General features: G+C 39.1%; 1 long non-coding RNA gene across 1 annotated transcript; it reads left to right on the top strand.

Moving 5' to 3' along the window:
* Nucleotides 1-487: 487 nt before the first annotated feature.
* LOC311284646 lies at nt 488-1,199 on the top strand. Its single transcript, XR_014626255.1, has 3 exons — nt 488-560; nt 640-810; nt 1,108-1,199. It is a non-coding gene; the product is annotated as an uncharacterized lncRNA (long non-coding RNA).
* Nucleotides 1,200-17,485: the final 16,286 nt, after the last annotated feature.

Genomic DNA, 17,485 nt, shown 5'->3' with positions numbered 1-17,485 from the left:
AACTTGCTTACTCTGGGTATGTCGGTTCCAAAACACCTGTGAGGAGTTAGTTTAATCAACCTCCTATTGGTAACCCAAAGTTAATGCGCGCGCACGGCGAGTACATAAAGACATTTTCAATGGATCGCCGATTTCAGGAGTCACCATGGAAACCCAGGGAGAAAAAAAGCGAGCTACATACTTAGGTGAAACTGAGTTGGAGGTTTTAATGCTTGCTTATGAAGACTATAAGCCCATTATAGCTAAAAAAAAAGCAATACTGCTGCATCAGCAAAAGAAAGACAGTTGGCTTGGCAAAAAATAACGGACAGAGTAAATGCGTGAGTTTATAAAATTATAAATGGGCTATTTTCCCCTTTCATTGTGACGCAAAAATTCTTTGGGGCATGTAGTAAAAATAGACAAGTATTTACTTGTTGGCCTCCATAGATTTCTTAATATTACAGTAGTAATGCACATAATTGGCTAATAATATGTTGGTTTTATCAGGTGTAATCCATCTGGAGCCAGAAAAAGTGTGAGCCAAGTCAAAATGAAACACAAAAACATTCTCCAGCAAGGTAATATTTTCTTAACTTACTAAACTTGTTACTGACGCCATGTAATTTAGTATTTAATGTAATTTAGTTTTCTATGTAGCCAATAGAAAGAAGGCTGAGGCCCGTAAAACAGGTGGGGGTCCACCTCCACCTTCCCTCACCCCAGCTGAGGAGCTGGCACTGTCCCTTAATAAAGGGCGACCTGTGGTCGATGGGATTCCAGGGGGCAGTTCGTCAGACTCAGCTACCAAGACAAGTGGCTTAGTAAAATGTAGGTGTACCATATTAAAACTTATGATTTATTGATGTTTTCACTGTTTTTGTCAGTTTTAATAAAGAAAATCATCAACACTGTCACCATTTAAAAAAGGCATTTTGAATGCATTTTACAGTTTGATTCACTTGTGCAGTATGCATGCTGCTTTGACTGCATATGCTGTATACTGTAATCTTATTACTATTACTCTTAGATGTTCCTAATGTCCTTCTTTATTAGTTGTATTTGTTTAAGAATATACATTGAGTATTGAATATGCATGATTATCTTATTGGTTTAATTATCTTGCAGTTGCTGATGGCCACATTGTATTATTGGATCCTCCTGCAACACCACACTCTGTCACAGTTGTAAGTGATTATTGTCTTTAGGTTTCTGTTTGCTAGACCAAGCATTCCTTATTTTCACTGTAGGATGACGATGAAGAGACCACTTCTGCTGTGACAGAAACAGAAAATGTGGGGAGGCCCGTAGAGGTATGACGCATAGAATGCATTCCCCCTTTTTTACATAAGAGAATAAATAAATTGTCATTGTCATTTTACAGAATATGGCAGGAGATTTTAATACAGATGAGGGTCCATCTGCCTCCACACAGCGTAAGAAATGTTCTGCAGTTCTCCTTCCTCATTTAAATATTTGGTCTGTGTTTGTATTACAGACTTTATCAGTCATGTTTAATTATTCTGTCTTTCTAGTTGCCTGCCAACAAGCTGTATAAGGTCCACCTTCAAAAGCAAATCAGAAAAAGTGACATGGAGATGGACCTCATACAGCTTCAAATGGAGGAGAAAAGGCTTAACCTTAAAAAGGCCAGACTTGAAATTGAATTGCTGGAGCACCAGCTTAAGGTGGGAAACAGTATGTGAACATTAATCTGTCATTTGTTGTTGAATGAAATCTAAAGCAATAAATTCAAATGTCTTTTGTTACAGGAAATAAAGAAACAATGAACAACACTTGACTGTTAACTGGTTTTAATTGAAGTGATTTTGGCAAATCATGTCTCGTACCACCCTGCCATCTCTTTGGTCTACTTCCTCTTGGCCATCTTCATCAAGAGAAGGGGGGGCCTTCTCACCTCTCAGTGTGGCAATGTTGTGAAGAACAACACAAGCAGCGGTGATGTCACATGACCTTTCTGGGCTGACCCTGAGCCCATGCAGGCACTGAAACCTTGCCTTCAGGATGCCTATGGTCATTTCCACCTTGACCCGTGTTCTGCTGTGGGCCAGGTGGAATTGTGCCTGTGGTCCAGGCTCAGGTTCAGGGTAGGGTGTCATCATATAGGCATACAAGGGTACCCTCTGTGCCCCAGCAAGTAACCACTGAAGTGTCCTATAAAGGTAGTTAAAGTGTATAATTGCATTAAAAAAAAAAAAAAAAAAAAAAAAAAAAAAACATTGTGTAAGGCAAAACATACCCTGTTGAAATTTGTGGCACAATGATGACTCCCTAAATATTCTGGCATCATGTACAGACCCTGGCCATTTGGCTTCAACATTAGTGATGAGGTGGGTTGCATCACATATTACCTAGTTAGTGGGGACCAGTAATGAGGGTGATTTAATGGTTTAAACAAAATTTAGCAAAAAATCTATTGTCACCTGCACATTGATGCTATGGACTGACTTCCTATTAACATAGTCTCCTTCATTGACTGAAGGAGCTTTAATGGGAATGTGGGTTCCATCAATGCACCCAATCACATTTGGGAACCCTGAAATTGAAAGTTATATAATTAGAAACATTTAAAATTATTGTGACTGTATACAGTATGGATAGATTAAGTAGTGCTATGTAACTAAAATAGTCTGTCATAGAATATCATAGAACGGACAAACCCGCCACTCTGTGGAATTCCTCTTTAATGACCCTCAGTGGTTTATGCCAACTGCACAAAAGTGTGTAGGAACCGCTTGAGTGCAATGCCTACTGTACGAACAGCTCTACACACAGTTGCCTTTCCCACATGCTCTGCATCGCCTATTGTATGCAAAAAACTCCCCGTCGCAAAAAAGCGAAGGGCAATGCACAAAATGTGCTCTGTGTTAAGCGCTAATCCGCGATGTGTCACGTTTGCTATGTATGGTTTCAAAATCTTCGTTAAATAAATTAACGATTCTTTTGAAAAACGGTAACGCTCCCGCAAATATTCATTTGGATACGAAAACACATAGATACGTGGTCGTATCACCCTCTCACGGCGGAAAAGATTTCGTATTATCTGTGCTTCCACATCCACTGGATCGTCTTCAAAAGGGCACGCCATGCTCCGTCACCTCTCTGAAACAAACTAACCCTGGAACATAACGTGCTCCGGAGCAGGTTAAGTTCAGAGAGTGAGTTGCTATGACTACTAACACACCCTGAAAGTTACCTCCGTTTTTGGAACCGAAAGTTGAGGTTATCCGCTTACTTACTCTTAAACATACCCGGGTATGTCACATAACCTGCTTTCTGGAATACCCCCCCAGAGTCTTGTTGAAGCTTTGAGTTTTCAGACTTGTGGGCATAGTTCCACTTTTTGTGTGTACACAATGGAGACAAATATCTCGGTTACTAATGTAACCCTTGTTCCCTGAAGGAGGGAACGGGAGCGATTGAAAGGGAACTGTGAATATCCCTAATAATTTTTTATTTTACCTTTTCTTCAGTAAATCAGAGTTGTATGGACAGCTTCGTGCAGACAGTTTCATCCTGTTCAACTGAGCAAGCAACTAAGTTTACAAACAGCATTTTAAACATGATCGTCACAGACACGGACGATGTGAGCTTTCAGAGGATGATTTCCACTTTCAACCCCAGGTACACGCTTCCTCCAAGAGCCTACTTAATGAAAATTGTGGAGAATAAATATATGAAGAAATTAAAGGCAAGTTGAAGAAAACCCTTAAGAAGACTGAAAGCATTGCACTCAAAACCGACATTTGGACAAGTGTTGCTAAAGAGGTGTATCTGGGGGTGACGTGTCACTTTCTTAGGGAGGATTGGGAAAAGGAGTCCCACAGCCTGACGACGATGCCCCTTGAAGAGAGACACACAGCTGCAAATATTGCAGAGTGGCTTGAAGATGTTATTGCCAAATTCGACATTCCACCAGAGAAAATCAAAGCTGTTATTCATGACAACGGTGCTAATGTTGCAGTGAAGATTTTGGCAGAAAAGCATAGATGGGCATCTGTGTGATGTGCAGGTCACACCCTGAACTAGGTTGTGCAAAGTGCTCTGAAGAACCGCCAAGCTATTTCCAAGTGTGTGGAAAACATCACTACCTTGATCTCATGCCTGAACAGTGGAACCTGATTGAGGAGCTAATTCAGGGCCATTCAGTGGAGCTACAGTGTTTCTGAGAGGGCAACAATATGTTACCCTCTCTGCCCTTCCACAGATAGTGCCAAGCCTTAAGAAGTCCATTCAGAGTTCAGCTTTTGAGACTGCACCAGTCAAGTCATACCAAGCTCATGTGAAAGAACAGATCACAACAAGATGGCAAGGACTGTGTTTCAACCTGAATCTCCAAACACAGTACTAATCGCTGCTGCTCTGGATCCCAGGTTTAGAAAACTTAAGTTCTTGTCTGCTGTCAACGTGTTGAAGGTCCAAAGCACAGTACAAACCATGGCACTGGCTGCCAAAAAGAAAATGAGGCAGCCCAACTTAAGTGAAAATGGAGCCTCCAACACAGCAGGATGAGGAGCCGCAGATGCCCAAGTAGTGCAGATGTATTGTATTTTAGAGAACATCCTGTCCAAGAAGAAGAATCCACTGTTGTGGTGGGAAAAAAAGGCAGCACGCTATCCAACACTGGCAAAGTCCTTTCTGTGTGTTCCAGCAACATCCACGCCATCAGAGCGTCTGTTTTCTACAGCAGGAAATATTGTATCAAAGCGCAGGGCAAGCCTTAGTTCCCAGCATGTTGGTATGCTCACTTTTCTTCACTGCAACCGCATGCTCCTTTAAAGGATTACACACTCACATTCACAAACACACACACGCACCAGTATTAGAGAGACATTTAAGGGGGGTTATTCTTTAAATAACCCAAATTTCATGTTACAGAAAAATGTGTTGGTTCTTGTACCAAGTTACCCTCTTAATATATTGATATATATTTATATATTTAATATTACCCTCTTTAAGTATATTTACCCTCTAATAAATATACTTAAATATCTTATTGAAGCTAAAGTTAGAGCAGTGAATGATTTTCTCTCTTCTGTTATTTAATAAACAGACCGCAGCAGGTTTGCACGGCAAGAATACTGGACAAGATGAGCATCTGAGAGCACCTAGTTCGTTTCAGCGCGCCTTATAGCTCGTACACAAGGCAGCTCGTTAAAAAACAGAATGCTGTATGAACGCAACAATATTAAGCATAACATACTGGATGGCCTGTATTCTAGTATCATGTGAAAAATTACTGTAATAGTTCAAATACTTACGCTGTCTCATAATTTTGAGTATGGAGAGCCCCAGGGTGTTTTCTTTTGAGATGTTCATGCATAGCCCGTTGTGCTGCTGTGGTACGCCATTTCAGTTATACAACATGTGCCGAGCACCATTTTATTCGGCCTCGGTTAAAAAAAGATTCACACTTTTAATCGCTCTGGATATTTGGCATAATGCCTGATTATCATGCCTTCCATGTAAAGCGCTTTGAGTGCCGAGAAAAGCGCTATATAAATGTAATGAATTATTATTATCAGCATAATCGGAGCTGATAATCAATGAATTTATGTAGTTGTAATCGATTACGTCGACTACGTTGTTGCAATCAGACACGTCATTGCAGCCCTATACTAATCATTTAATTTCTGTGAACTACACTGTAGAGAGATATATAGTAATCCAAATGTAATAATCCAAATAAAATTGTAAATTACATTTGTGCCACTTGTGCTATGCGTCTACGCTCAGTGTTCATTTTTCAAAAATGTATGTACTATGATTGTAAAATAATGTGCGTAGAAGTATGCAAAGTGACAATAAGCAGCTCACCAATCAAGAACTACATTCAAATTCAGAAATGTGGGTTATAAGAGTCAGGACTGGGTTCACACGCATTACTGGCTCAACTTCGTCAGGATTGATCTTAAATATGCACCTGTTGGTAAAGGAGTAGTACAAAATACAAACACTGTTAGATATCAACAAAACATCAACTCACAGTAACACAGCATAAAAATACAGAGACAAACACAATAATCTATCTTAAAGAATTAAAAACATTCCCAATCAGAAGAGAATTAGGGCACATTTACCTAAAAAACTCCAAGCGTGGCCCTGCCTGAGTTCCACTAGGTAGTGCATGTTGAAAATGTAGTAAATTATCGCTTCCTGGTCTGCTGCCACCATGAAAGCTGCTGCAGATATTGGACTTGTGTGGCAAATCCACTACTTTAAATGTGTCTATTTGCATATATGGCAGACAAATCTCACTTACTACATGCAACAATGCATGGTGTGGGTGGCAGATGTTTGGTCTCAGCCTCAACCTGTTTTGTCGATGATGTAGAACATTTTTGAATGATCCTCTTTGAAGTCTGATAGTAGCATCAACACTGCCCCAAAGGGTCCACCACTCATTTGGATTTAAGCTCTGTCTTTTGCAACTATGACTAACTTCTTCATTGGAAGAGATTGAAAGTAGTCAAGAACTCTTGCACATTTAGTTATCATGGCCTCTTCAAATGCCTCATTAATATGGATACCAGTTAAAAGTTCGAAGTCTTTCTTCATTCTTCTTTAAGGACCTGTGTGTCCTTACCAGACCTTGTGTCACTTCTCTAAGATACAAATGTATCCGAGATGAACTCTTTTATCATGGTTTTCATTCCTGTCATTTTTCATGTACCTTTCTTTCATCTCATTTATTTTTCTCACAGACTCCAACACAATACAGCCATTGGAGACTTTACGTTTCTTCATATTTTCTGGAACAGTTCTTGTCATCTGCAGGAGTACTGTTGTGCTTATCCAGCATTTCATTTGGCTTGTAGTTATCAATTCTGCGCTTAAGTTGTTTTGTTTAAGAATCATGGGCACTTCCAACAACTTCATCTTCTATCATGTCTTTTAAAGACTTTGGATATTCTATGACCATCTTTCGTGCAATTTCATTAAGGTGCTTCTTTGACGTTTTTTTTTTTGCAAATGGCAAGGATTTTGCCTGAAACTATACTAATTGTTTCCTTCATTCCCTGTCTTTTGACCGCTCCTGATTCTCTAATTTCTTCCTTAAAACAGCTGGCAGCATGTTCCAAGGGATTTTAAAATTGTAGCGCCAGTCACAGACAGAGGAGGTTGGTGTTGAAAATGTTCCTTGTGAAGTAACAGGTAGGCTTGAGCTTGGGCTTGTACTGACCCGAGGTGGTGTTACAATAGTTTGGGGTAAGACTGGGAAATATTCCTCCATGTTTGAGTGGCTTGAAGCTGAGAAGACCCCTAAAAAGCAAAGAGACACATTCAGTTAAATATATCAATGTAAGTCTTCAACAGAGATACATTTTTGACTGTACCAAATACACAACTTTGTGGAATGAGTACACTTATACGACTTATATTCCAAATACAGGCCCTTTGTATCAATATTTACAAATAATGGAATTAAAAAGAGAGTTAGCAAGAGCTATCTTTTGGAAGTGAAATATTTTCATATCATATCATATTCATATCATATAGTAGCCCTAAAATGCCACTAGTGGCAACATCATTAATCTGTCATATTACGGATTAGGTCTTACTGTTTATGTGCAAGAAGCTTCCTTACTTGAATGGGTTTGAGCACTCCTGCCAGGTCATCTTTCTGGACAAACTTCATATCATCAACTATTTCCACCGCAAGGTTTTGGAGGACAGCCAAAATGGGTTGCAGTGTGCTACACGCCGGTAGTGCTTTTTTAATAAGAGTGGCTATATCATCCATGGCTAAAAGTGGAAATAAATGATTAGTGAAAATGAAACGTAGCTAGAGGTCCAAAACACCATGCTTCCGGGATATTACTTTCATTGCAAACTGACAGTATGCTGGCAGTGGATAAAAATTGAAACACTTATCGGCGTGAATGCAAACCATATCTCTTGCAGCTTCTCCAATTTTATGGAGCCCATACTCTGACATGTAAGATGATGAGTGTGGCATCAGAAGAACATGCACATCTTTGTTTTATTTCATCAGAACATGGTTAAGTTGTCCAAATTCCAGAGACTCGTCATTCTTAAGGCATATAAAGAACCCCTTTTTATATAGAGTTCCCCTAAAGTTCACTTCTTTGGACAAAAAGTCAGATATGACCAAGCCCACCTCAACAGCACTGTGTACTTTACTGCTATATAGCTCAACATGGTAAGGGGAGGAGTCTTTCACTTGCAAAACTGGAGGAAAGAAGGAGCTGGAGTTCATGTAGGACTGAAGTAACTGGTGACTCCTCACACATTGCTTGAAATATAAGTGCTTGCTCTCAAACCTCAATGTCCATAAGTGAACAAGTGGGCCATGCCTCATGATCAGTGATGGGTAGTGGACGAGGTAGTGATGCATCGGTTTCAATATGTCAGAGGGAAACATATGCTTCCTTGTTTCTGTGGACCTAAAGACAACTACATTGGGCAGCAGATATTTTGGAGGAACAGACTAGCTCAACTACTTATTTGTATTTAAGGGTAGTGTGTCAATTTCTCCTGATTCTACTGTGAAGTCAATCTCTGTTTTGAGACAGCTGACACAGAGACAGCTTAATCGTTTATCCTGGAAAGTACATTACCTTTTTCGTATGTGACGTACAAAGAAACTTATGTGCTGGTTCCTGTAATCGAGTTGAACTATGTAAAAGTTCTCCTTCATGCTGTGTTTCTGACCTCTGATCTAGTTTTAGGTCCTGTAAAAGTGGGGGTATACTCAAGACTGCCTGTAGAGTTTAATCTTGGAAAATTACCTGGCCTGTGGTAAGGTTTTTCCTCACCCAATTATAGCGAAGACTCCGGTTTGTGATTCGGAGCTTGGTAGTCGGTTTCCTTTAACATCAAGAACCTTCTTTAACAATGGGGAGAGAGCAACTTGGTAAAGTTCAAAAATCTGACCCTTCTCTAACGCGCTGTGTTGAGGCTGCGGAGGATAAAGCGAAGTGTTTCAGGAAATGCCTTATATGGATATAATGACATGCAAATAGAGATGTTTTGACTGATGAAACATGAAGACAAACATATGATAGCGATGATATATCTGTGTTCATCAAGCTATCTCAGGTATTTTCATAAAGAATGATGTATGTCTTTAAAGGGATCGTTCACCCAAAAAGGAAAATTAGCCCATGAGAAGACTAACCCCTGCCCCGACGCACAATGTGATGACGAATGTGGAAGCTCAGAAGTAAGAGCAAAACAAAACCCTGGTCGCGAATTTGCAATTTTAAAGAGAAATGTTGGAGGATTTCTATTCATAGATGCCACCTACGTCACTACAAATAGAACGCCGCCATATTTGCGACCGACTCGCCCGGTATGCCCGCCCAAACTGCCCATTTGAATGAGAGAGAGAGACAGATACCTGGAGAAAATTTCTATTTTAGGCTCCGATCCTTATTTTTTACCCCCAGTTTTCTTTAGTCCGTTTCATTGGCGCGCGTTCATGAGAGTCGAGGCGATGTCATGAATGAATCTATGAATCTGCAGCCGTTCGGCTGGCATGAATGAATCTGTCTAATCCGTCCATCAGCACAGCCAGAGTGGCAGAGACATCAGCCGAATATCATAAAAGACTGCCATATCTGTCCGAAAGAACAGATGTTCAATTACAGAGAGAAGGTTTAACACACACAAATATCGAAATGAAAGAATCTTTCGAGTCGAATCTTTTTTGAATGATTCGGCTGCGATTAAAAGCTATCAAGAGGTAAGCTCAGTTATTATAATATAACGACTTAAATTGCAGTTTGTTCGTCACATAAAGCTATCATATGAATAAATAACGATATTAATATAGATCACTTTTATGATTTTTTTTTTTTTTTTTTTTTTTTTTTTGCGTGACAGCCCCCTGTAGGCTAATGTTACTCATTCACTTTCATTACATCGACAAGAAGAGTCTCCATTAGGCTACATGTTCAAAAATGTCCCTTTGTCTTCCACGGAAAGTAAACTTAAGGATCTGCACATGAAGGTGAGTAAATGTCGGAATTATCATTTTTGGAAGAACTAGTCCTTTAATATGCATTTCAAGGCTGAGATTCTCAGCCTTGAAATGCATATTAAGGACTAGTTCTTCCAAAAATGATAATTCCGACATTTACTCACCTTCATGAGATTATGCATCGTCTGCAGAGCTAACGTTAACGTTACTTACACAAAATAACATCTAAAGCGCATGTGACGAAGACAATATCTTTATGAACTTCAGAAAAATATTTATTAGATTTAGGTAGAGTGTATTAAACTGTATTAACTAACAGACAGACAGACAGACAGACAGACAGACAGTTATATTCAAAACAACGCCAAATCTTACTAACTTACCATGATAAAGTGCATTTAAACAGATCCAGCAATAAAATGAAGACAAAACATTATCTGTCGATATGTCTATAATGATTTTGTTGGCCATTGAGAGTAGGCTATAATGGAAATATAATTAACCACAAACCAACATGAGACTTCAAGTCTTTTAAATAAATGATTCTCGATTCTCTCTTCTCTCTTCTTTTGGTATAGAATAAAATACCAGTTCAGGGTTCCTCTTTCGGCTGTTGTTGCAGCCAACTGCACAACATATTGCAGGCATTACTGAGACCGCCGCGGTCGCAAAGATGGCGGTGCAAAGCTACAGTGACGTCATGTGAATCGAATGAATATAATAGAAGAGGAGCTTCAGTTTGTTGCACAGCCCTATTTGTTTAAACCGTGAGAGGCGTATAAGCTTACGATACTCCTACATCCTACGCCATACATGTGTCACGGGTTACTCTAGTGGCGCAAGTCAATTTGCGTAGTATGCGTACGGTTGTCTGGCAGAAGCTAGTTATTTTAGATTATAAAGTTATAAATATGGGTATCTTTCTTACAAAAACCCATGGCTTCGCATTTGAAGGCCTTTATTAACCCACTGTAGCCATATGGAGTATTTTTCTTATCATGAATGAATGCACTTTTTTGGGTTTCAATTTTTTCCAGCCATTAACTGCATATATATAGCTTGGAAGAGCCAGGACATTTTTTTTATATAACTCCGGATTGTATTTGTCTGAAAGAAGAATGTCATATAAACCTAGGATGGCTTGAGGGTGAGTAAATCATGGGCTAATTTTCATTTTTGGGTGAACTAACCCTTTAATGCAATGCTAATCAACATAGCCTGTATGATAGAATTTAATAAAATAATATATTCTCACTCTGTGTTAAGAAGCAACATGAAACCACAGAAGTAATTTCAAACACGACAGACATGTTTTGTGATTTTGGAGCAAAACATGATATTAAACTCATAAATTGTAGTGTTTGACGGTATGCTAAGCAAACATACTAGCTTTCCCTGTTATCAATAGCATACATCTTATTGAAAAATAATGCAACAATGTTTGTTTTGGCTGTATGGAAGCTCTAGAAGCAAATAGTGTCATTGTCCAGCTTAAAGGGGTCATATAATGGTACATGCACTTTTACAAGTTGATTGTACTGAAATGTGTGTTGGCAGTGCCTGTACACAACCATCATAAAATTATAAAAATCCATCCAGTGTTTTTTTTTTAATCTTCTTATATGTTTCCCCCTCTCCTGAATCAAGCTGTTCGATTTTGTGACGTCACAAAATCGATGCCCCTCCCACAATGGTTGAGTGACAGCAGCGTTTCAACACAGACCCGCCCTCGCGCCCTCCTGAGCGTTCATTGCTGATAGCTGGAGCACTGAGTAGAATGGCGTCTAAGCGATTGTGGTGTTCTTGGGTGTAATAACGAACACAGCAGTCATGCTGATGTTCCTAAATCCGAACCGCTGAAGACGCAGTGGCTGAGTTTAAGTAAGTAAGTTCAGTGTTGATTCATTTCCATTGTAAAAATCACTAGTTATTAATTTAGTTCATTTATCTATACAACAGCTCTGGAGAAAACAGTGATGTCATTGTCCAGCTCAGTTCAGTTCTCATACAATGGTGTCAATGCAGGAAGATCAATAGTATTGTTGAATATTAAGTGTCCCCAACTAAGCAAGCCAGAGGTGACAGTGGTAAGAACCCAAACTCCATCAGGTCACAGCTTGGATTTAAAAAAAAAACTTTGGAAAAACCAGGCTCAATCGGTGGGCCAGTTCTCATCTAGCCAATGAACAAACAGTGTATGATTTTGATTCAGGCTGCATTACAGGTCAGAAGTCATTGGGGATTGGAACATTAAGAATATTTAATCCAGTTCCATCTGGCATGTAATTTCTCACAGGTGGAGCTGTTAATGAGGAGTGACTTGATCGGTGACGGGAGTGATTGCTGCTGTACTTTAGCCTCCTGAACTATGGATAAAAGTCTCCTCTCTCTCATGGCTGTCAGAGTTTATTGTTGTTTACTCAGTATGGTGTACATAGTGGTTGTTAGAGTCGGCACATGAGACCTTTGCTGTAAAGGACTATTTTTCTAAGTTGCAATTCACTTGTGTTAAGTTTGGCTAGCCCCTCCTGATCATTGCTGAATCAGAGCATAGTAGGGAGGTTGATGCCTTTTTGTTTTATAATCCGTTTTCTGCTATTTATGTTAAGCAGGGAGGGAAGCTTTTTTTCCCTGTACTTTTTGTTTGTTATCTGATTGCAAAATTAAGGGGCTTTCGCACTGGAGGTACCTTTTCATAACTATTGGCGGAAGTACCCGGATTTCGCCGTGTTCGCAACGCAGGAACTAGGAACGATTTTAATTCTAGGAACTCCTTTTGGAGAAACTAATTTAGCTCAGAGTCGGGTCTAAACCAGTACTATAGGAACTACCAGTGACGTTAGTGACGCTGATTGGCCGAACACATGCGAAACACCAGCAGCCGAAACCAGTGATAGATGGGCCTCTTAACCTTTACGCTGAGGAGAAAATCCAACGCAACTTTGAGGGGACCAAGTGAAACATGATTATGTATTTCTGCTCCACTAGCAACACTGGACATCAACCACACGGCATATGCTAATACCTTTTCATTACTGTATACTTTATATGCATAAAAGTTCTAGACAGGACTGTTAGAAAGATCGTAAACTAATGAACACGGAGAATGCAAGCACTGTGAGCTCATCAGCGGCATCAGAATAAAGGTCTGCTACGCCATCAAAATAAAAGTCACAAGAACAAGCACGGCTTACGTCACTTCACCGTTCCTACTGGCGGCGCAAATGCAAACAGGAAAATGTTCCTAAGGGAACCATTAGTTCTCGGGGAACCACCCTGGTGGCTTTTTGATTTTGCTATTTGTTTTGTCTTTGCCCCCTCCTGAAGATCTAGATGCTTCTTCTTTTTTTTTTTCTTTTTTTTCACTTTAAAAAGTGTGAAGTTTTGAAGCCTTGTGAGTGAGAGCGGGGACTCCAGGGATCTTGTTGATAGGATCCCTGTAAATTGTTGCAGGTATTTTCTTTCTCTTTGTTTAAAGGTGCTCTAAGCGATGTCACGCGTTTTTTAGGCCAACATTTTTTTTTGTCACATCCAGCAAACATCTCCTCACCATCCGCTAGCTGCCTGTCCCCTGAACACACTGTAAAAAAACGCGATCTCTGTAGACAGCCCAGGCTCCACAAACAGCAAGAAAAACAAACTGGACTCACCCGCACCACGAAACATAACAAACTGTTCCACCCAATAACCGACAAGAAGGATTTGGGGGTGGGGTTTGGGGGGTTAGTGCACGGATGAGGAGGAGGGAGGGTCTAGTTTTGTTTGACAATACTTTAAACGTCAACAAGAAGTGACGTCACCCAACATCACTTAGAGCAGTGGTTCCCAAACCTGTCCTGGAGGACCACACTGCACGTTTTCTTTTTCTCCCTAGTCAAACACACCTGATTCAACTCATCAGCTCATTATCACATGGGTTAATGAGCTGATGAGTTGAATCAGGTGTGTTTGACTAGGGAGAAAAAGAAAACGTGCAGTGTTGGTGGTCCTCCAGGACAGGTTTGGGAACCACTGACTTAGAGCACCTTTTAATCTAATCATAATATTCTATTGAATATTCAGCAAATCAAGAGAAAGTGATTGCTGGTGCTAGCATCTTTATTCCACGTAGAACCACCCATCATATTTACAAATTCTCACCCCTTTCCTTAGCCAATGCACTTAACTTTATACAATCCATTATTGCCACCTGCTGGACTAAATAACATCCTACTCATTACAGGAACAGTCAGTGATCTGAGACGCACCCTTATGACTACACGTGCGTATTGGCTGCTCCAGCCTGAAAAATAAGCTTGTAAAGTGTTTACAAGATTTGGATGATGTGCCATTTGCGGTTGCTATACTCTTCGGTCTAATTTATGCCCCAAACCTCAATTACCCAGCCAATGTTCGATATACTTTTGAATTCCTACAGAAAATAGTCATGGAGCTGAATGGGGACAAACTCTCAAACAAAGCTGTTGCTTTTAGAAACAGACTAAACTACTAAATTGTGCGTGCATGCAGGTAAATAATGGGTGTAATTATTTGGCCATTACATGTTTATGTACTATTAATTCTACAGTGTACAACTTACTGGATCTGATCTTTAATATGCTCAGATTATTTTTATTTTTTTTACATGTTATTGTTGTTCACATGAAGTGTTGAAGAGTTCTGCTGGTATTTTTTTCTTGTTAACTGTTGTTATTGTTTAACATTTGAGAGTTGTTGTACAATTCATTGCATGATACTGTAACTGATCCTGAAAGTTGTTAGTGTTATTGAACATAATTGTTCACGGTTTTCATAAAATGGTACAGTTTTCACTACAATATAAGGTTTTTGAGTAGAAAAGGTTTTGTTATCTGGGTGACACAGTACTAATTCCTCTATGTAAACATTCAGTGACATTCAATAAGCAGGACTTTATATTATGTTTACATGATTACTTTCTGTAAAATAACAACAATAATATATGTAATATGAGAAATGGAACACGTCAAATCCCCAAAAAGAAAAATCATGTTAGGAAGACACACACAAAAATCACTTTGAAGCTACTTTATTTAGTCCCTTAAAACAACTGATTCTATTGTTAAACCAATGTAAGTGATTAAATCATGTCAATCCAACGCACTTTCTTTAATGATGTACTGTGTTTACTTTAAAGGTGACATATTATGCCCCTTTTCACAAGATGTAATGTAAATCTATGGTGTCCCCAGAATGTGTCTGAAATTTCAGAACAAAATACGCCACAGATAATTTTTATAGCATATTAAAATTGACACTTTTTGGGTGTGAGCAAAAACGCCCCATTTTTGTGTGTGTCCCTTTAAATGCAAATGAGCTGCTGCTCCCCACCCATTCAGAAGAGAGCCGATCATTTACATGAGCTTCGGATACTCGTCAATAACAAAACATGTGAATCTTATCCAAAATCTCAGTAATAACCAGTAGCGAGTGCAGCCTTAGACTCAGGTAGAGGTTGCAACTTTTAGACGCACCTGGACGTTTCTGAATGGTTAGTGGACACATTTATGTAGTTGTTGTCTGAGTTACATTGATTAATTGCATCGACTTGCATGTACCGCCATGTTTAACTTTTACAAAAGTTGACACAGTTCTGAGGTCTTTATAAGACAGCTGTGACATTTTTTTGGTCAATAGTGTTCAGTGCTCGTCTGTGCAGCAACGACAGAACAGTTTACATGGTTTGCTCGAACTTGCCATTGTGTTAGAACTGGTTACACTTTTGCCGCTTGCAAAAAAACAAATGGCGGTGTGCAGATTAAGGGTAATATTACTACATCAGAAGGGGAGCAAAATATGACCGGCTTATTTTTTAACACGCTTGCAGAGAAAGGCTCACCAAAAACAAAGTTACTGGGTTGCCATTTTTCACGTTTCCTGGGTTGGCTGATGCACCGGGGACCCGATTATAGCACTTAAACAAAAAGTCAGATTTTCATGATATGTCCCCTTTAAGATATATTTATTTGTTCATTTAATTTTTCTATTGTTTCTATTTTATATGAGGTTTACCATTTTTATTAGGCAATTGTTACTCAAATTTGGGACGTGTGATTTTAATACTGAACATAACTAAGAAACAATATTAAGACAATTATAAACATACAAATTGCATAAACACAAATTAGAAAAAAAAAATATATATATATTAAAATATACCCAAATAGGCAACGGGGTTGCAGATTTAAATTATTATTATTATTATTATTATTATTTATAATTCCTGCTACCCCCAGATTTTGAACCATATTCTGTGGGCACTGATGCCATTCATTTATAAGAGATATGTTAGATATGTTTTTTTTTTTTTTTTTATATGGATGCATTTTCAGTATATGACCATTAGGTGTCAGTGTCCGCCTGGAGAATGTTATGAAGCAGATTTTATTGGGTACTAACTTAGACATGTTTGGATAGAGGAGACAGTGTAACAGTGACAGTAAAATTTAATGATGACTGCTTCAAGTGAGTGGCACACTTTTATATGGGCACAGACAAGTAGAGTAAAACACACAACTAATAAAGAGCAACAAGCCGCGTCTGAAGACCAACTTCATAGACAAAAAAAGGGCCTTATGAATAAAGATCAGTAATTTATTAGGAATTTATTTAGTTATATCACGCCAACCATGAAATTATATTGACTTTAGTAACACAGGGGTCCACATCTAACGATGCTCTCTGGAACTTTCTCTGAGAACGCTGGATAATGTGAATGTGATTTGCCAACTAATAAAAAAGAATAAATCATGAACATAACAAACAAATAAATAAATAAGCCACTGCATTTTAAGTTCTGATGCGTCAAGCAACAATTATAGGGTGTCTAAAAGATGTGATTCAAATGTATAAAAATAAAAGGTGAAAAGCTGTGTCTCATAACTTCTCTAATGGCCACATCAGCTGTTATTTTCTGGATAATGGACCAGCAATCAAAGTTAATCAAGCATAGTACCTCGTCTGTCATATAATTGCACGGCAAATTATCCATTTTAAGGCATCGTCTGATATTGCTGACAGACACGGACATTTGGAACATTTGACTCCCTCTGCTTTATTGAACTTTCCCAGGGATCGTTCACCCCAAAATGAAAATTCTGCACGCCAATTTATTTTCCATACTGATGCACTGTGTTTGATTATGGCATACAGGGCTTTCACTGTACTTTCTGCAGGCTACTCTGGCACTGGAAAGACATAACTGTCATCATTTGGTAGGGAAAAACGACTGTACAATTATTTAAAACAGTACTTGTCCCTCAAATGAGACGCTGAGCCTTCTTGAAGGGATAGTTCACCCAAAAATGAAAGTTAGCCCATGATTTATTCACCCTCAAGCCATCCTAGGTGTATATGACTTTCTTCTTTCAGACCAATACAATCCGGAGTTATATTAAAAAATATCCTGGCTCTTCCAAGCTTTATAATGGCACTGAATGGCCGTTTCCAGTCCATAAAAGCGCATCCATCCATGATTAAAGTGCTCCACACTGCTCTGGTGGGTTTAATAAAGGCCTTCTG

The sequence above is a fragment of the Rutilus rutilus genome, assembly GCF_951802725.1.
Source record: "Rutilus rutilus genome assembly, chromosome: 25".
NCBI lineage: Eukaryota > Metazoa > Chordata > Actinopteri > Cypriniformes > Leuciscidae > Rutilus > Rutilus rutilus.
This window is presented reverse-complemented; position numbering and strand designations above follow the sequence as displayed.